This window comes from Schistocerca serialis, chromosome 3 (genome assembly GCF_023864345.2).
Source record: "Schistocerca serialis cubense isolate TAMUIC-IGC-003099 chromosome 3, iqSchSeri2.2, whole genome shotgun sequence".
In the NCBI taxonomy this organism is placed as follows: Eukaryota; Metazoa; Arthropoda; class Insecta; order Orthoptera; family Acrididae; genus Schistocerca; species Schistocerca serialis.
Window position 1 is genome coordinate 377,208,917 of NC_064640.1, and position 21,202 is coordinate 377,230,118.

The 21,202-nt window shown below is 40.2% G+C and overlaps 1 pseudogene; it reads right to left on the reverse strand.

Annotated features, from left to right (window-relative positions):
- Nucleotides 1-995: 995 nt before the first annotated feature.
- LOC126470877 (alpha-ketoglutarate-dependent dioxygenase alkB homolog 4-like) lies at nucleotides 996-20,051 on the reverse strand (annotated as a pseudogene).
- Nucleotides 20,052-21,202: the final 1,151 nt, after the last annotated feature.

Here is a 21,202-nt window from a genome sequence, read left to right on the forward strand (position 1 = left end):
TTTTAACAAGTGTACAATGCCACAATTTCTCAAATTTTTCGTCTTTGGATCTAAGGAGAAGTAATTCAAGGGCGCGAGCAGCCATAAGATGGAGAAGTTAAGTTTTTCATACTGATTTTCAGTCTTGATGCTTGTAGCTCGGTAAGAAAAGAGAGAAAAATGTGATAAACAGTGTAGGATTAGATTAGATTAGATTAGTTTTTCGTTCCATAGATCGGTACTGAGGAGATCCTCGTGGATGTGGAACATGTCAATTTTTGTTAAGCTGAAATAACAATACTAATAGTGTGAATATATACATCATTTGTTCCTATTAAAAAATTCATCAATGGAGTAGAAGGAGTTGCCACTAGTAAGTCTTTCAGGCTCCTTTTAAACTGATCTTTATTTGTAACTAAATTTTGTATGTTTGCTGGCAAATTATTGAAGATGAGCGTTCCTGAGTAGTGGACCCCTTTTTGAACTAAAGTAAGTGCTTTTAAGTCCTTGTGCAGATCATTTTTGTTCCTGGTATTGTATGTATGAACTGAGCTGTTTGTTGGAAAAAGAGATTTATTATTTAGGACAAATTTCATTAAGGAGTAAATATACTGAGAGGCAGTAGTTAGTATACCCAGTTCTTTGAACAGGCCCCTCAGGACGTCCGTGAATTTACTCTGCTTTTTTTTTTTTTTTTAACAGGATCAATAAATTTAATTTATCACGTATACACAACACATTCTAATATTTTTTTAGAATAAATGATGTAAAAATATGCTAGATGTCAATCGTAAGATACTCTGACAACATTTTATGTGCAGTGTAAATGGTAAGAACACACAGTTTTTCGTAATGCAGTAAAATGAGAAAGTATATACTTGCTCTTAATTAAGCTGTTAAATCGTACATATACAGACTTCTTCCAATGGTTAATGTTGTGCATCTGCAGGAAAGTTACCTGTGTATAAATTTTCTCTCTTCTTGGAGGTAAAATGTAAGAGCTTCTGTGCCCATGATCATGATTCCTGTGACATTATCCTATGGTCCCAGAAATTGTTGGAGCATTCAAAATTTCGCTCCCCTTCTCTTCATGTTGCCCACCTTTAAGATATGGTGCAGTGAACTCCCGATAAGCAATACACACCCTTCTTTCTGAAATGTCTTCACGTAAAACACAGTGTTCCCAACCATACAGTGCTGGACCATAAATCACCAAGAGAGATCGCCTTGGCATGGGTACACGAACTACACAATCTTCTTGTTTACAACAGTCTAGAGGACCAAGGACAACTGGACGACACTCAAATGCGCAGCACAAATTATATCGCTTAATATCACCTCTGTATTTTGTAAATGTCAACATACTGTCTGACAGAAGATTAACAGTAACAATACGCTCACCCCATATCCAGCAGTCATGAATATGAGGATCAGCTGATGCACCACGTATTGGATCATATTCCAAGGAGCACTGTTCAATTGTTTTATACAGTGATCATAATGGTACAGTCTCAAAATGCTCTTGCACAAACTTTGTGAATTCTGGGAAACCATTAAACTCACTCAACTGCAGACGCTTCTTCTTAAAATTGCACTTTGGTCCAAAATCCTGCTTTCTACGGCCACTCTGAGATAAATCCCATGGCATTTCATCAATGCCATTAATTAAGATTGCTTCTTCTTCTGGTGTCAAGAAATCAAGCTGTGTATATATTCCTGGGAATTCATTAGCATCTCCTTCAGTGAGACAGGAACCAAGAGTTATTGCGAACCATAAAGCGGCCGCGTTTCCTCGTAGTTAGTTAGCCAGTGCTACTGCCAGTACACATTAATTTCCATAGTGATTGAAGCATATATAATTTGTAACGTAAAATATGTGATTTGCTGTAGATTCAACATGGAACGACCTTCCTAGAATCAAATCATAATTCTGATAACCCAGTATTATACCTAACCAGTGAGAATCATTCAAATTATTTATTGGAAATGACAAAAAGATATCAAGTGAATATAGTAGGGTAGTTCTGAACCACTCCAGGAGTTCATCGACAGTCACATACTACCTACCTAAAGCTTCCTACAATGTTGCCAAATGTCCATTAGACTAGCGACAGAAAAAAAACATTTGCTCAGCACATATATTTCTTCAGCTGGCTAGCAATTGGGAAGCTCATACTTTGAAGATGGAATGGTGCCTTCTGCCACCATTTTGGCTGGGAGTTGTGATGTTACAAAATAAAAGTGATGTTGTTATTCAATGGAAAGTTGGAAATTGAGATTTAGCTTACTGTTTTATCAACCACAATTGGCGCAAGAATCGTGGATTGACCATTGTCATAAAATATTGCATTATGAGATGTGAATAGTTTTTACTTGCAGTTTCGCGTGGCTTGAGGCAGTCACAACTAGCGTGCTATTGATTAAGAAATCGCATTATCGTCTTTCTAATTACTTCATGACCGTAGATACGATCATACCCGGTTGTGAAGTTATTGTTATGACAAAACAATTTCCTAAGGGACCAGAAAGTTCTTAAGGGCGCAAAAACAACTGTAACATCACACAAAAGGGAAATTCAATATTAAAGCTGATGCAAAAAGACGATAAAACAGTTTTCTTTTTATCAATGTAAACGCACATTGGACTGCTGATCTCCGTGTCTGTAATCTTATGAAAATGCATAATTAAAATGAAAATAATACTGAGGAGATGGTAGGAATGAGCACTGCTAAATGATTCAGTATTCCCAGAACAAATATTTATTATAAACTAAAACATATATCGTACCTTAAGCTTAGTACTACAATGACGGTAGATTTTTATGTCCGTATCATATCCACTGAGCGCTCTTTTATATAGCCATTGTCTTCTTTGAGTCTCTCGTGCGTCGTCACGGTAAGTTATAACAGTTCTTTACACTTCACTCAAACTTAGACATAACACGTTTTTATACATTTAGTAAAAATTAGATCAGACTGCCACAAATCTGCGTCCGTCTTACTTGAGAAAAACAGTACAAGTCTTTTTAGCGCTCAAGGCTTCATTTGTTCTCCAGCGAACAAAATAGTGAAGGATCGCATATCTATCTGTATTTTTCTGTTTGCCGCCCAAAGACGACGAATTACATTATTTAGAAAATTCCACCGTCGCCATACATTAATCATTATTTACAAACAAGTATCTGCCTTCTGGCTGAAAGTATTAACTACTCGTATTTGCTGTTTTAATGTAGTCAAAAATAGCGAATATCACATTGCCTCCCATGAGGAGAGAGGGAATGCCGAAGGATTACCTCGATCCTCATGTCCTCATGAGATATTCGTGATTTTTGGTGTGACATTTACATAATGTTACTGGCGTACTATGTATTTAAATTGAAATTACATTTATAAACATATATCAGATATTTACCATTTTTCAAAATAAAGTTTTTCATTCTTTGTTCATTAGTCACTTCATTCCATAATACCAAGATTAACATTTATGTGCATATTTAAGTTTGGTCCATATTTGCTTATAACAATAAGTGAACGTTCATTTCTCTCTTCAGGGGATAGAATTCAGAAATTACTTTCTCTTGAGCTTAACAACTAATACATGAGTACAGTGAGTGCTTATTTTCACTAAACTAGAGTGGACAATGTTCGAGCATCTGTTGACTCATTGTGGTTCAATTACAGTTTAATAACGTAGCACTACACTTCGTGATGCTTTCACTTTCTGTGTTAGCTGTCTACGGCGTTCATCATGCAGTACATCTGTCCTTTCCACTGTGGTGCCAGGAATTCAAGTGGCTTCCCGGGTTTTTATTTACAATATGAAACAGAAGAAGTGGAAAATTATTAGTATAACTTACAACCTATTGGGTACATTTGTTAAGGATCGGGACTGGTCTGGAGTTTAGGGTCTTCCTATAGTGCACATTCATTTTCTTTGTCCATCAAGAGACAGGATTATAATTCATTTTAGCAGTGTTCAGGAGTGCCGGTATTAATGGCTTTAAGGTCTGAGTAATCTAACAATCTACTTCTCACTCATCTTAACTTCAACTCAAGAAAATCGCTTAATTTACATATGAAGATGTAGTCACACAAGTGTACAAATGTCTTTCCTCCAGTATGTACGATGGAAGTCATAGCGGTTAGCAGTTTAAAGTTTGGATTGTTTCGTCACCCACACGTCAGCCACTCACAGCAGCTGCACAGTGTTGCGTGAGCTCCAACACTCAGTATCCGTTCGCGCTCAGGCTGTAACAGAGCTGCTGGTCGTTGAGTGCTCCTTTTTTTTTGTGCACTTCGTATCACAAGAGTGCATCGATACAAACACCTCGCGCGCGTTTTCCATCGGAGGAGCCAGACACTGAAGCTGCCTCCATACTTCTCTGTCAACTGCCTCCCATGAGGCTCACAGGTAAGTGACGACGAATGTTTTAGCTGTCGCTGCACTTAGAACAACACTGAACTTTGCGTTGCACCTGTTGTCGTAGCCTTGACTTCTTTTTACACTTGCAGTACAACACTACCACCAATATACAGTGAACAGTTATTTTTATGATGCACGTCGCACTTTAGTGTGCATCTTCACACAGCATTCGTGCTTAGTTCCTTCACCGATGGAGTTCATTTACAAAACAATTAATTTTGCAGGTTTCCTCCATTGGTACAGAAAGACTTATATTCTACTATTTACAAAAGATCACTTACGAGCTAATATTTACAATTAATGGTCACTCCTTTTGTTAAGTCCAGTGAACAACTGCTTTATGAATGGACTCTTTATATCTCAAGGTTTACTTTCACTAGTGAACCTAAAAATATTCTTTCAAACTTTCTTTTAAGGGCTCATCTCCTCATTATGAAAACTACAGGTTTCGCAACACTCGTTGCATTTATTCTTTAGTGCACCCAAGATCATTTTCTACTGCCACGCAGCATATCTACTACTTAACGAGTACGCATTTAACGCTGAATCTTTTTTTTTTGTGCTTGCCAAATTTGTTTTTATATTTGAGGGCAGACTGGATAACAATAGGTCTCCCTCTTCGCTTCATGTACTCAGCAATCGTTCTCTGTTAATAAAAAAATATGGTAACGCGTGTCTACTATTTTTCGCATGAATGGAATTACCGACAGTTCACTGGGTTTACGCAATCGGTCCATAACAAACATTACCAAAGCTAGCGAAGTTCATCATGCTACGTGTCTCATTTCTCATAAGCACTGCTTTGCCTCGAAGCACACGTGCGTTTTACAAGTCGACCCTTGGTCTGGGTTAATGAACCAGGATCAAAAGGAACGGGCACAAGGAAAATGGATTTCATAAGAGGAGTGTCTTAGGAGACATTTTTGCAATAAAATCTGCATGTAAATCAAATTATCATAATAAACATAGGCACATATATAAATTTCAACCTCTTTCATTACAGCATGCTTTGCTACTTCTACGTCTTACTCTGGTTATAGTCAGTATTAAGTTTAAATATCACTGAATTGCTTGTTCTTTAGATTAGCCTTCAATTAGGGTATTGAATGGTCGCTAGATTACACTACAAATCTTCTGAAGATCTTTACTTGGACTTATTTATGATACAGGGGGCTTGCTGTGTGGTTATTTAGTACCTTGATTCTACTGAAATCAATTCATCAGCTAACATTCCTCATATATTCTTTACATTGGGCTCAGATCACAGGGAAGTAGTTTACTTTCATAGCAATTAATGGCCTCGTGGAGTACTTACGCTACATTATTGATGCTTCATGGTTTTCCTCTATTTGTACTGTATTTCACCTAACTTAGTTTACTACAGCTTATTGTCTCCTTTCGTGAACACATGTGGGTTACCACTTGTTTTTCCATTTAACAGCACGCTTTAACTGAATTTTAAGCTATTTCTTCTACTCCTGTCCACTGTCTGGACTGTTTGAACATGTACCTTTTTTTTTTTTTAAGCAGGTAATTTGGGCTTTTACAACAGAACTTCAAGTACTTACATTACTAAAAATAAATCTATAAATCTTCTTGTACCTTGAGAGAAGTGCTTATTTACGCATCCTCCTCCATTTCTCACCTTCACATATTTATATAGCTCCAGGCAATCGCCTCGCAAGCACATTTTTTTTTTATACTAACTTAAAGCTAAATTGAAATTCTATCTGCAACCTTAATTTCCTGCTTCAGCTTGTTGAAGAAATATCAGTTCATGTCCATCACTATAAACAATTTTTCCATACATAGCATTTAATACTTAAAGTTTACATGTAGTAGCCGTTACCATGAAGTCCGTGCGCTGTTCAACACAATACTTATCATTAACAGTTCACACAAGGAAATTTCCAGTACGCAAGAGGCAGGAAACCGAAACAAATTCTATCTGCAGTTGAGGCTGTGTCTGTAAACTAACTCTCTGTTTCAATGGACCAATCGCTCCCGATATGGAGCAGCCCTGAATCGGCAATGATAAAACTTTTGAAACAGAAGACACCTGTCTGAAGAGACATGATGACATCACATTGATGTTTGCTCCTGTATCAACAATGGCTGTGACAGGAATGTTGGCAATAGAAATCTTAATCGAAGCCTGGACCTGTTCATCATAAATGTCATTAATGTCTTGAGCTTCTAGGTCAGGTGCAAGGTCATCTCGTAAGTCGGTCTCATGGTCGTACCGTATCGCATTAACATACTCAGAATCAGAGTATTCGTTAGTACCCCCACTCAAAATCCGCAGCGACCTCTTGGAGGCTGAAAGGCGCTGCCTCTAATTTTCCGCAGGATGTTTAATCTGTTTGTCATTCATAGCCTTAAGTGTTTGTTCCGTTTCATATTGGTGCTGGTTATGGTGGTACAAATGCCGGTGTAAAGGGGTAAAATCCACTGGGTGCATTCACTTGTGAATAAAATACTTGAGACGGCGGCTGTCGCCCGATCTTTTGGTTGCCGGCAGAACCATTTCCTTGTGAAGGAAAGTTCGCATTTGGTACCGTTTGAAAATTGTTCCGCGGTCCTCTGTTCTGTGAAAAGTTGTTCTGATGTGCTGGGTGGCCTCCGCCTTGCCCATGCCACTTGCTATTTTTCGACCTATAACTTTGATTGTACACTGGCCCATTTGAAAAATTACCAATCGTTTGTGGAGAATTTCCATACTGCTCAGGCGCAGAATTAAAGGGTGGGTTTCGGTAATGATGTTGTACCTGGTGGTTGTAAATTGGGTGGTATCTCTGCTGATTACTGTAATTGGTTTTCTGCTTCCATTTAAAGTTATTGCCGTTTGCGTTTTCATAACGGCTGGCAGGTTGGCAACAGCGGTCGCAGTAGCTCGCTCTCTCCTTCGGCGCATTGTTGTCCGCGTGCGATGCATTCTGCTGGCTGCCAGGGAAGAATTTGCCGCTGCCAACCTTGGAGCGCACATCCTCGCTAATTAAATCTAAGGAATCCAACACAGAAAGGAATACATCCGTGTCTTCTTCGGACACATTTACTAGTTTCTCTCTAATAGACACAGGGAGTTTGCTTTTGAGAATCATAATTACGTCCTTGGAAGAAATCGGAGAATCCCAGAACTTAATTTTTGCTAGATACTTCTCGAAGTATCGCCGGAGACTTCCATGCTTCTCATTGAAAATCTCCGCACCATACACCTCCTTCCTTAATCTCTGCTGTACCCCATTACTCCACTATTTTGCCAAGAACATTTTCTCAAACTCTTCATAATTCCTACACATGTCTACCATTTCCGTTCCCCATAATGCTGCATCACCACAAATAAAGCCAGTGACGAACTGAATACGCTGTCCGTCTGTCCAGCTCCTGGGAAATATGCCGGAAAAATTCTTTAGGAACACGATGGGGTGTATTTCTCGCTTCTGCGGATGAAAAACAGGAAAAGTGCGATGCTTAATCACACTTTCCTCTTGCATTAAACTCACGATTGTGGGCGGATCATTTATTTTCCCTACTCGGGACTCAACAGGACTGTTGTTTTGCATGTAATCAGGCGGTGAACAATAAGGAGTTGACTGACATTCGTCACCGTCTAAAGAGTTGTTCCCTATAGTTTGCGTACGCGTGTGCGGATTTTCTACCCAGTTTCTCAGCCTTCTGACTTCGTCCACTACTTGCTGCTTCCACTCGGGAAGATCCCGTGTAAGTGTCCTCCGAATCTGTCCCAATTCAGAAACCACTGTGTCTCCAGACTTACCAGGAGCAGCTAAGATTTCATAAGTTACATCCTTGACAGTCTCCCTAGGCTCCTCCCTGACCTTCTTTTCGATAAAAATATCTTTACCCTTTATCCATTCCGCGTAGTGTTCCGACAATGCCTCCGCGTGTGCTTTCACGGTGCTCTTAACCTGTTCTTCAATATTGATTGAGTCTATCTGCCTCGACAGATCCTCCACTACACCTTCAATGTCAGATACTGCATTTCTAACTGAGTTTATTTCTTTGGTAGCTGCCTCAATTTTTGTGTTTAATGTTCCAGATACTTCAGCTATTTCACTTTTCACCTGTTTCTGCATTTTCTGAATTTGATCACTGATCTTAGTTTGCACCTCACCCAAATGGGTATTTAATTCAGCCGTAATTTCTTTATGCAGATCTGTTTTGATTGTGCCTAGCTGTGTTTTTAATGATTCGCTTACAGCATCTAATCGGACGTTAACAGCCTCAATTTGTGTTTTTACTGATTCGCTTACAGCATCTAATCGGGCGTTAACAGTCTCATTTTGTGTTTTTATAGTCTCATTTTGTGTTTTTACTGCATCTAATCGGGCGTTAACAGTCTCATTTTGTGTTTTTATAGTCTCATTTACTGCGTTAAACTGCTGTTTCAGCATTTCCATTAACGCACCGAGGTCATTTGTAGCTGCAGCGGGAAGAATTTGGACTTTAGGGTCACTTTCCCCTGTTACAGACATGGCTAGTCCAGTTTCCAGTCTTCACTCCCGTCTCCTGTTGTCACCTGTCTCTGTTTACTATCTGCCATTTTCGTCAGTAAATCACGTGCTACGTAAGGCTTTCGTCGTTTGTCAGTGACGTGGTGAGTCCGTTAAGAGCACCGCTCACGCCTGAGCAACAAATGAAATTCCAGCTGGCGAGAAGACAAGATGGAACCTAAACGTTTCAGACAAATGAATGAAGATGCTCTTCACTGCAAATTGCACACACTATCCACCATGTTGAAAATGTAATACAGCTATACTAACAATGGGGAGAAATAATTTCTATTATCAGACTACGAATAATTTTACTTTGAAAGATAAAATAGAGCAGATTTTCTATAGCGGGAAGGAGATAGAAAGGATGTGGATCGACTTGGAAAAGCAACGTTGCTACTGAAGCACTACACTGCGTATGCAAAATTCTGACTTACTTTTTGATGGCTTGGTTTGCACTAGGTTGTCTCAGCAAATTCGCGTCTCTTTTCTTTTCCTTTCTCTCGATAATTAAACTGCGTTATCGACCAGCGTATTTTCTGTCTTACTCACAGAGAGATGATGTGTACATGAAACGACAGAACATTTATTAACACAAGCACATAGAAAATTTTCCAAGAATTTGAACTAATTTTTGGTCACGTCCCTGTTCGGGCGCCAAGTGTGATGTTACAAAATAAAAGTGATGTTGTTATTCAATGGAAAGTTGGAAATTAAGATTTAGCTTACTGTTTTATCAACCACAATTGGCGCAAGAATCGTGGATTGACCATTGTCATAAAATATTGCATTATGAGATGTGAATAGTTTTTACTTGCAGTTTCGCGTGGCTTGAGGCAGTCACAACTAGCGTGCTATTGATTAAGAAATCGCATTATCGTCTTTCTAATTACTTCATGACCGTAGATACGATCATACCCGGTTGTGAAGTTATTGTTAAGACAAAACAATTTCCTAAGGGACCAGAAAGTTCTTAAGGGCGCAAAAACAACTGTAACATCACACAAAAGGGAAATTCAATATTAAAGCTGATGCAAAAAGACGATAAAACAGTTTTCTTTTTATCAATGTAAACGCACATTGGACTGCTGATCTCCGTGTCTGTAATCTTATGAAAATGCATAATTAAAATGAAAATAATACTGAGGAGATGATAGGAATGAGCACTGCTAAATGATTCAGTATTCCCAGAACAAATATTTATTATAAACTAAAACATATATCGTACCTTAAGCTTAGTACTACAATGACGGTAGATTTTTATGTCCGTATCATGTCCACTGAGCGCTCTTTTATATAGCCATTGTCTTCTTTGAGTCTCTCGTGCGTCGTCACGGTAAGTTATAACAGTTCTTTACACTTCACTCAAACTTAGACATAACACGTTTTTATACATTTAGTAAAAATTAGATCAGACTGCCACAAATCTGCGTCCGTCTTACTTGAGAAAAACAGTACAAGTCTTTTTAGCGCTCAAGGCTTCATTTGTTCTCCAGCGAACAAAATAGTGAAGGATCGCATATCTATCTGTATTTTTCTGTTTGCCGCCCAAAGACAACGAATTACATTATTTAGAAAATTCCACCGTCGCCATGCGACGCCTCATTATACACTCCTGGAAATGGAAAAAACAACACATTGACACCGGTGTGTCAGACCCACCATACTTGCTCCGGACACTGCGAGAGGGCTGTACAAGCAATGATCACACGCACGGCACAGCGGACACACCAGGAACTGCGGTGTTGGCCGTCGAATGGCGCTAGCTGCGCAGCATTTGTGCACCGCCGCCGTCAGTGTCAGCCAGTTTGCCGTGGCATACGGAGCTCCATCGCAGTCTTTAACACTGGTAGCATGCCGCGACAGCGTGGACGTGAACCGTATGTGCAGTTGACGGGCTTTGAGCGAGGGCGTATAGTGGGCATGCGGGAGGCCGGGTGGACGTACCGCCGAATTGCTCTTTATTGACACATTCCCTCTCGCAGTGTCCGGAGCAAGTATGGTGGGTCTGACACACCGGTGTCAATGTGTTGTTTTTTCCATTTCCAGGAGTGTATGTTATATTTCACCAAATCGAGATAGAGGCACATGTGGGCTAATGACAGTGACTATGTCAACTGATCATCATTGCCCCACCCAACAGTACCGAAATAGTTACATTGGAAAACGGTTGCACTGGAAATTGGTATAATATGGGCTAACTTGTTACTGTTTTTCCTGTGACATGGACAAGCAACTTGTTATAGTTCCTCTTAAACATGGAGGGTGTGCAGTTACAGTTTTGCTGTAATATGAAACAACTTGTTATATTATCACTTAGAACTATCTATTAATACCTTCAGCTGCTGAGGGGCGTTGATATATATAAATGGGGACAGGTGAAACTGTGTGCACCGACCGGGACTCGAACCCGGGATCTCCTGATTACATGGCAGACACTCTATCCATCTGAGCCACCAAGGGCATAGAGGATAGTGCGACTGCAGGGACCATCTCGCGCACGCCTCCCGCGAGACCCACATTCTCACCTTATATGTCCACACACTACATTCGTAGTGTCCCTATCCAACACACTCATTACTCGTGGAAGACATTCTTACCAAGTCCCGTAAGAGTTCGGCTAATACGTATGCATCCGCACAGAAAAAGAAGGTCATGGCCGGTATTGCCAGAACTATATACTTACATGGATATGGTGTCTGTTCTTTCGGACATGTCCGAAAGGATAGACACCATTGATGTCCGAAAGAACAGACACCATTGATGACCTGCAGCCGTCTAGAACAAAATTAGAATTATATATTAACACTTTACCGTCCGCACGTCTCGTACAAATTTATTCGGGTGACGCGAGCAGCGCTAATTCGGATTACTTGGCTTGCCACCGACCGCTTGTCACCTTTCCGTTGATGAGAATTTTCAAACACATTGACTTTTACGCTCTTTAATTTTTCCGGAAATCCTTTATTTTGCCGTATCGTTCCTCAAACTCGAATTTTCTTTTAAAGTAACTTCTCTGCAAGTTCTTCACTGTTATAATAATTATCCATGTAGAGGTCACGCCACTTTCCATAAGAAGGTGTCAGTAGTTCCATCACTGTTTTTGCTAAAGGCTGTCCAGCGCCCGAATATATCTTGAATGAGAAAATGTATTCCGTACTCGAATCACACAGCATCCGAATGAGTATGCCACATTTCTAAATTTTCGACGGAATGTAAACTTTAAAATTTAACCGTCCATGCCACGGTATCATTCCTTCATCAATTGAGATGTTTTGACGTAGATTAAATATTTCTTTAAACTTTTTGAAAAGCAATGAATTTCGAATGGCATTTTGAAAAGCCTGTCGGCTTTATCCGGTTTATTGTTGTTGTCATAAAAATGTAAAAATGATAAAATTTGTCTGAAACAGTTGCGGGATATCGTTTTGCTAAATATCGATGTGTCTATCAACGGATTCGTTGACCAATAACCATCGATCCTTGCTTTTTTTCAATTCCTATAAGGATAGCAAGCCCAAACAATTTTCTAAGTTCGAGTCCCGTAACGTCGACAAATTTGGCATTTTTATCCACTTTCCTTCTATTGCAATTTAGACTGTGGTACTTGTTGGTTTCGTTGCTAATACACTCCTGGAAATGGAAAAAAGAACACATTGACACCGGTGTGTCAGACCCACCATACTTGCTCTGGACACTGCGAGAGGGCTGTACAAGCAATGATCACACGTACGGCACAGCGGACACACCAGGAACCGCGGTGTTGGCCGTCGAATGGCGCTAGCTGCGCAGCATTTGTGCACCGCCGCCGTCAGTGTCAGCCAGTTTGCCGTGGCATACGGAGCTCCATCGCAGTCTTTAACACTGGTAGCATGCCGCGACAGCGTGGACGTGAACCGTATGTTCAGTTGACGGACTTTGAGCGAGGGCGTATAGTGGGCATGCGGGAGGCCGGGTGGACGTACCGCCGAATTGCTCAACACGTGGGGCGTGAGGTCTCCACAGTACATCGATGTTGTCGCCAGTGGTCGGCGGAAGGTGCACGTGCCCGTCGACATGGGACCGGACCGCAGCGACGCACGGATGCACGCCAAGACCGTAGGATCCTACGCAGTGCCGTAGGGGACCGCACCGCCACTTCCCAGCAAATTAGGGACACTGTTGCTCCTGGGGTATCGGCGAGGACCATTCGCAACCGTCTCCATGAAGCTGGGCTACGGTCCCGCACACCGTTAGGCCGTCTTCCGCTCACGCCCCAACATCGTGCAGCCCGCCTCCAGTGGTGTCGCGACAGGCGTGAATGGAGGGACGAATGGAGACGTGTCGTCTTCAGCGATGAGAGTCGCTTCTGCCTTGGTGCCAATGATGGTCGTATGCATGTTTGGCGCCGTGCAGGTGAGCGCCACAATCAGGACTGCATACGACCGAGGCACACAGGGCCAACACCCGGCATCATGGTGTGGGGAGCGATCTCCTACACTGGCCGTACACCACTGGTGATCGTCGAGGGGACACTGAATAGTGCACGGTACATCCAAACCGTCATCGAACCCATCGTTCTACCATTCCTAGACCGACAAGGGAACTTGCTGTTCCAACATGACAATGCACGTCCGCATGTATCCCGTGCCACCCAACGTGCTCTAGAAGGTGTAAGTCAACTACCCTGGCCAGCAAGATCTCCAGATCTGTCCCCCATTAAGCATGTTTGGGACTGGATGAAGCGTCGTCTCACGCGGTCTGCACGTCCAGCACGAACGCTGGTCCAACTGAGGCGCCAGGTGGAAATGGCATGGCAAGCCGTTCCACAGGACTACATCCAGCATCTCTACGATCGTCTCCACGGGAGAATAGCAGCCTGCATTGCTGCGAAAGGTGGATATACACTGTACTAGTGCCGACATTGTGCATGCTCTGTTGCCTGTGTCTATGTGCCTGTGGTTCTGTCAGTGTGATCATGTGATGTATCTGACTCCAGGAATGTGTCAATAAAGTTTCCCCTTCCTGGGACAATGAATTCACGGTGTTCTTATTTCAATTTCCAGGAGTGTATATCCAAATATACCGTTCCCAATATATAATTCTACGATATCCTCGACGCTCTGTGTATCTTTGGGAAATATGTTTGGACCCGGAGATCCCTCAGATTCATTATTCGTCCTCGGTAAATCAAAGTCAGACCACTGTGCACTGTCTTCTTCGTCTGAATCATCCGAATCAGTTTGGCAACCTAAGCGTTCGCCAAATTCTTCTTGGACGTATTTCAATATCTTCCCACGATTCTGCTTCACTTTCATTTTTTTTGATATCCAATGTCTTCTTCCCAATCGGCCAAGTCGTCCGGAACGTCAGACAAGAAGTCCACTCATTCATCGTAAATAATCGTATTGTCTATTTCGTCTGCCATGGTGAAAGTGAACAAGTACTTATAAAAATAAAAAACTTGTTGACGTGTGTAACTTATTGTTACCTAAGCAAAACACCATCAGAATGCAAAAGATACTGAAGTACTGTAGCCGGCCACTGCGTGATACTATGCACACGACACCACTGTGGTGTCGCCGGACGGCAGAATGTTAATACCTTCAGCTGCTGACGGGAGTTGATACATATCAACGGGGACAGGTGAAAATGTGAAGGAATTAATACATAATTCTAGTTTCGTTCTAGACGGCTGCAGGTCATCAATGGTGTAAGTATACAGTTTCACTGTAAGATACGGTAACTTTTTACAGTTTTACTGTAACATTGAAGACAACATCATTAGCTGACATCCTCAGCAGCTGACACGACAAGAAGCTGGCACCGCGCGGTAACTGACACTCCTAGTAACTGACACCTTCAGTAGCTGACACCCATTCCATATTTCCACTAGCAGATACTGATGTTACCGTACAGTTTTAAAATCCAGTCGATGACTCCAGTTGTTAATTTATGGCACGTACACTGTCAAGTTATGTGCGGTTATGATTGCCTGTTTGTTTGTGTCAACCATTACTGCCTTACCTGCTTAGCATTAAGAGCAGAAGATGAGAAACATTTTGAACTGCAAGATGAAGTTTATATCCTATCACAGTGTCACCATGATGTTTGGTTGACTTTCATATCAGATGTAGAGACGAGATTTTGACGGATTCAGTTGTGGGAATAACGTTGTTTACTTTGATAATTATCGGCCAAAAAAGCACTTTTAGCTGTAAGTAACATCAGCAGTAGTGCTCATGCGGGTCTTGCTATGTTATAGAACCATTTCGTATGTATTTTAATTAACTGAATGTGTGGTATTAAAGCATGGTACGAATGTTTTACGCTAAACTACAATTTATTTAAGTAGTGTCGGTAAGTGAACTGTGTGTGTTATAATAAGCAATACAGACAGTTCGGATACATAAATAGTTCATTGGAACGTCCATTGTGCTATCAATGCGTGGTACAAAAATCGAACTGTTGTCATCAACAAGTAAAGCTTAACCAATTAATTTTACCAGTACTGCCGATACACAAGCCACATGTATTTTTTTTAATATTATAGAACAATTAATGTACAATAGTAGCGCCACGTGTGTTTTGTGTTCGATATCTTACATAATTTTAGAAATAACACAATTTTACTTTGGAGAAAAGCGTGAATTTTCGTTCATGAATAGAGATCTGTAAATTATACTTGTGTATTCCGATAACCAAGCTGTGAGTGTGTGTGTGTGTGTGTGTGTGTGTGTGTGTGTGTGTGTGTGTGTGTGTGTGAGTGTGTGTGTGTGTGTGTGTGTGTGTGTGTGAGTGTGTGTGTCTTTACTTGAAATTATTACTTATTATGATAAATAACGTTATTTTGATGGCAAATAACGTATTTTCGAGGTACAAATTTTTCATATCTCTCTTGTTCCAACATTATCTTTAAATATGTTTCATTTCTGCTTTGTTCTACCATCTACTTTGGTCATGTTGTAAAGTTCGTAAACATTTGATATTATGAAGTCCTTTCCGGCATTGTGAAGACATGCAGTTTAAGTGTTAAATCACAATAAAAATATCATCAAAGTCCCTTCTTCCTTCTCTGGTGTCGTCCAAAGAGTGACGTCCCAGGTTACAGTTTGTACCTCACAACGGCACCACAAGCTAAAACAGTCACTGCCAGACATAGCAACGAACGAGAGACTTTGGCATAGACACATTCTATAGAGTTTCCATGTGCCGTCACCGCTGGAAGATTACTTCCATCAGAGTCCATCTCAGCCCTCTCTGTAATCATCATCTATGACGACAGCATCATCCTAGCTCAGATCTGTCTGTGACCTAATAGAACTATTAGTCACAACTCAGTATCAAAATTTATAGTCAATTGTACACTGAGATGTGACTATCATTCTGTATAGGATCAAGTGGTAACAGTTATAGTGTTCACTGACAGTAACAAGTACATAGCGACATCCCTGTAGATACAGATGGTTTCCAAGTTAGGTATTTTAGATTGTTCAAATTTTAATAAAATGACCTAATATTTTGTGTTTGTTGTGCTATTCAGTCGACCTCTTCCAGAAGTAAATCTATGCTTGCTATGCCACACTGCACCTTCCATACTAAAATAGTGTCTAGTCAGTTCGTTCATCTTTTGGTTATGTTGTGTATCTTTGTGTGTGGTTTCACACTGCGTAGTTTGATTAGCCCTTTTTTTCTTTTTTTAAAAATTCAATACCTGACTACGGGAATAACAGTCTATATACACTTTAGAGATACTTGGGCCCTTAGTTCTGATTGGTAAATATTGCAGCCGACCTCCAAACTTGTTGCCGGCCGGGGTGGCCGAGCGGTTCTAGGCGCTACAGTTTGGAGCCACACGACCGCTACGGTCGCAGGTTCGAATCCTGCCTCGGGCATGGATGTGTGTGATGTCCTTAGGTTAGTTAGGTTTAAGTAGTTCTAAGTTCTAGGGGACTGATGATCTCAGAAGTTAAGTCCCATAGTGCTCAGAGCCATTTGAACCTCCAAACTTGTTTTTCACACAACCTCATGTACGTGTAGTTCAAATACTAAAGAAAAGCAGTACCGGATTGTTGTTATTATCAGTTACATTTTTCTAGTGTAGAACATGACACATTATCTTCTTCCTCCCGAAATTGGTGTTTCAAAAACTTCAACATTACTAAAAGACCCGAAAAACTTCATATGATAACTATTCGTTGTCGACTCACCAATGACATAGCATCAGAATGAAACGTCAGCAACATTTAAATATTTTATATGTGGTGATACCACTGTGGCACTTGACAATCATCATAGAAAATTTACATGTGTGAACATTTGATTTGAGGGTCCACTGCGCCTTACACCAAGTGTAGGCCAAAAATTAAATTAATTACATTCTTCCACTGCCTCGCAGTAGCTCAGAGACCCTGTTTGTTTGTGTGCCTGTCTGCTCAGCATAGTATTTTCTGTAACATATCTTTTCTGCAGATGTAGGCTTGGTCAGATTGGTTTTGTTGCACTACTTTATTGAGGCATGCTACATTTCAGCCACGTGTGTTTTATAACATGGTTTTGTTGCACCGCTTTATTGAGGCATGCTACATTTCATCCATGTGTGTTTTATAAGAATCTATGTATGAAAATAGCACTGGAGAATTTAATTTGTCAGTTCACAATCATGTTTCAGGCACCAGTTTGACGGATACTTGTGTATATGCAAAATAACATTGTGACGCTTGATGTAAGCATTGCATTTTTTACGTTGCTGACGTATTTTTGCAGATACTTTAGGTGTGGGAAGAACGTTGTGACACTTGGCAAGCAACACAGAACTATTCAGATGTGGAAAGTATTAATTTTGGCGTCTGTTGTGTCCTATACCAAGCGTGGTACACAGATTGAACTTTGTACAATCACTATTGCTGCTCCATATCATAACATTGTGTGTGTGTGTGTGTGTGTGTGTGTGTGTGTGTGTGTGTGTGTGTGTGTGTGTGTGTGTGTGTTATTTTGACATATTTTCGATGTAGAAATACTGCAAGTTACAATCTTGAAGTTAGTTTTTCGATAAATATTTTTGAACGTGGCGCAAAAATATCACTTCGTTTAGTTGCTTTCGAGCACAGGCAAGATGGCTGCTCAGGAGATACACTGTGATTGGTTGTTTCATTTTAGTGACTGCTAAAATACTATTCTGCGATTGGTTGTTTCCTTTTAATGCCTGCCATGGTTTCAAGATATGAGGTGTGGATGCTTGGACTGTGAATGACATCACAGACATAAAGAAAACATGGCTTGTGACTTCATGTGTAGGGCACTGAACAGCGCCACATGACCTCACAAATGTAAACAATGTGGGTCAACTTTTCCGTAGCTGTAATACTAACACCTATATATCATTACCAGCCATTTAACTATCACGAGAAACTCTTAGCAATTATATATCGTGTACCTACATCGCTATTGAACTAATAAGTAATGATTACAGTTTAACATAAGTCAAACACAAGAGTTACATTCTTCTCACACATGCACATTCTCTTGTATAATATTATCTTAACACTTATTGTTAAAACTTATGTTTGATTGTGTATAACTACTGCAGTTGAATCTAAACTTATAATCGTACAAGAAACTTCGTAGCTCCTTCTAGAGAAACGGACGCAGTTTCGCGATATCGGAAACTGACGTAATACCTTAGCGAGTCAAGAAGACACTGAAGGCCGACTGTGTAAATATCGCTGACTGGAGATCAATTTTGACGTTAGTTCATAAACTGAACTGTGTTCACGACTCCGCACTGTTGTATAACACAAAACTTGGACCCACCAAAGGAAGTACAGTGTTTATCTAAGAAAGCGTGGTTTCAGCAGATTCGTACTCCCTCACCACTAGTTCTAACAGCTGCGCATTACTTTTTTTTATTCAAGCTTAAATGATTTATCACTTAATTTAGAGATTGAGCTCGCCCTTTATCGTCCTCAGCAGACACACCGGAATAATCAGATATCTGCAAAATTAACGATAGGAAACAATATACCGTAATTCACATCATGTAAGTTTCTTGCACACAGAATGCTGCCTACCATAGTGGCCCAGAACGCTCGGAAGACGGAAGGAGTGATGTGTTTTCAAGACGTAGCCTTATTATAATTATCTTTACGGACAGTACAGCAGAGAAAGTAGTATCAAATTAAAAAAAATCCAAGAATTAACCTGAGTTCGTTCGCGCGAGAGATTAAATCGCAAGCTCTGAGCTACCGAAACACGGGTACAAAATACGCTAGATAAATAACAGCTTGCTAAACAACTTAAGTAGAAGTACTTATTTCTCCTCTGTTCATCAGCGCTCATGCAGACGACATAGCAGTTTACTCACGTGTTCGATAGTTCAAAAATTAATAAGCGTTTCATAGTTGCTAAGTCCCTTAACCTAACCTTGTACACATTCCGAGCTTCAACAATATAGGAATAGCGTAGTTACATATTCACATGTCAATAATAGTTATTTCAATTAGTATTTGCGCAAAACAAAAGCGTTATAATGTCACTACATTATAAACCGACAATTACATTTGAACCTGACTTTGAATTTTAGCCAGTCAAAGTTTATCCTACTTCACCGCGATATAATCTGGAACTGACGTTTATAGGCCTACAATGCAGATTTTCGGGTTAAGCTTGATTCGAGATAATTTTCTATATTAATCTAAGGTGAAATGCTTTATACAATCGGCCGTTGACGTTATTACTAAGGGTAGAACTTTTACATTCAGGTAATGGTAGATAAATATTCAGTATTTTTGTCACCGAAAAGTCTTATTGAAAAGGCTTAAACTATAATTTCGTTAAACAGGCAGACGTTATCGTTATAACAGTAGAGATTCACAGTTTTATACATAAAACGTAAGCTATTTCCCTGCAAACTTCTTTTGCAAATGGCTGGACTGTCTAATATATGGGAAATCTTTGCAAAAATACAGTTATTACTACACCTAATTGTACAACAAATAACAACACAAAGCCCTAAACTGTCTACTGTAGACAATGTACATAAATATTTATATGGAAAATATTAACATAAAAACAATTTTGCTCCACCATTAGTATGCTGAGTCGAAAAAGTTCATTTCGTTGAGCGACAAAATTACGACTAACTTTATTAAGTATGATCATCTCTAAGATAATCAAAGGCTATATTGAAGAGTTCTGTTACCATACCAAGATGACTTTTAGACTGAAGTTGCTAAAGGTAACAGAAAGTGCCTAGTTAAAGTCACCGAGAGTATTAAGTTCCCCCATGTATACAAAAAATAAATTATTGCTTGAAACATATGAAGGCGTCGATAGAAACGCCTCCATGTCTATTGCATGGCTAGGAACAGTACATTTTTAACGTTAGCACATCTCAATTTTTTTTTTTTTTTTTTGTTGAGAAAATCAAGTCGTCACACCTCGTTTCTTACTTTCCACTACAATTTACTAACTGCAATGTGAAATTAGTCAACGTGAATTTGTATTTAGCACATTAAAAACACGGGATCTGAGAAGTCGGCAACAGAACCCCCCTCCCGTACACACGTAAATTCAAAAATTTGAAAAACAGTTGTAGACTTGGCCCGAAAGAATGGAATTGTTATGGAAAAGAGGAAATACGAGACATTCTCCATGGATCGTTACTGGCGTCATTTTCGTTTATATCCGACAAGAATTTACGTCTCCCGGTTCGTTGCCGCCTGATGCTGCCTTGTTATCGGTGATGTATGAAGTCATTCTGTCTCTTTTCTGGCTCTAGCGTCCGATATGACAGTTTTACTGCCTGCCACCTTCCAAACTTTTTTCGGATGTCTACAAAATTCTGAAGCAGTGTGTCCATATCCTTATAATGTGAGCTGTCTGTATAACAGCTACATTGAAATTCGGATAGGACACAGTATCAGGTCTGACAAATTAATGAATTTACCAGCCCGTAGCGCTGCAAACGATACTACATCTACATCAACATCCACATCTATATTACGCAAGCCACCTTAGAGTGTGTGGTGGAGGGTACTTATTCACCATAATCACTTCCCACTTTTCCTGTTCCCGTCGCGAATTGTCGCAGGAAGGGAAATAGTTGGTAAATCTCTGTGTGAGATCGAATCTCTCTAATTTTATTTTCATGGCTTTGGTCTGTTCGCCAGGAAACAATATATTGGTTGACTCTTCTAGGAACTTACGCTCTCAGAACTTCAACAATAAAATGCATTGTAATGCAAAATGCCTTACTTGGAGCGTCTGTCACTAGAGTTGGTTGATCATCTCCGTAACACATTCGCACTTGC